Source organism: Triticum dicoccoides, chromosome 2B (assembly GCF_002162155.2).
Source record: "Triticum dicoccoides isolate Atlit2015 ecotype Zavitan chromosome 2B, WEW_v2.0, whole genome shotgun sequence".
NCBI classification, from domain to species: domain Eukaryota; kingdom Viridiplantae; phylum Streptophyta; class Magnoliopsida; order Poales; family Poaceae; genus Triticum; species Triticum dicoccoides.
In genome coordinates, this window is record NC_041383.1 from 565,856,302 (window position 1) to 565,857,124 (window position 823).

The 823-nt window shown below is 59.3% G+C and overlaps 1 pseudogene; it reads right to left on the minus strand.

Moving 5' to 3' along the window:
• Positions 1–509, minus strand: part of LOC119361014 — a 1,706-nt pseudogene extending 1,197 nt beyond the window's left edge.
• Between the last annotated feature and the right edge of the window lie 314 nt (positions 510–823).

Here is an 823-nt window from a genome sequence, read left to right on the forward strand (position 1 = left end):
TTTTTGACGAAAAAAAAAACATGTTTAGTTGCAGGTTGATTGTCAATTTACTTGTACTTATCGTTATCGTTAAGTGCTACAAATGCCACTATGGAACTACCTGGTTCTGAAAGTCCACGGATCTCACGGAGGCCCGGTGGGCGGAGGCGGCGGCGGACACGAACTCCGTCCTCAGCGAGAATGATTTGTCCGCGAAGATGCCAGCGGCGAAGGTGAGCTGCGGCCACGCGCGCATCTCGGCGATGAGGCTGGCACTGGCCGCGTTGAGGAGGTGGAGGTCCTGGGAGCCCAAAAAGGCCAGCAGCTGGCTCAGCGTCTTGCCGTTGGTGCCGGTGGCGAGCAGCGCGAGCCCGGTCCGCATGGACAGGGGCGAGAAGATGAAATTGGACCGCCTGGCGATCGCGTCCGTGCCGGCGAACAAAGCGACCTGCAAGCATTGGTCCATGCCGAACTTCTGGCAGAGACCACTGCACCAAGTGACGTCGAGCAAATTAAAGCTGGAGGCGAAGGCTTTCGGGACGAAGAAAAGGGGGAGAAAGGGGAGGGGTCGGCCAGTATTTATGGACGGGAGGGAGGGCGAGGGCCGAGTCCGTGCGGGTGCCGTTTCTCGCGCCGCTCATTGCGGCAAATTGCCGAGCGAACGCACAGGCGCGACTCCAGCTGGGCCGGCCCATTACCGCAACACGGTGAAAAATCCAAAAAAAGAATGCGAACCTACTGTTAGGTAGGAAAGAGGGGAGCTCCTATAGAGCGCCGAAAGCGCCCGTTAACGATCCGGCGCCTGCAGCGCTGCTAGCATGGGCCGGCCCACTAGCGTGCTGCC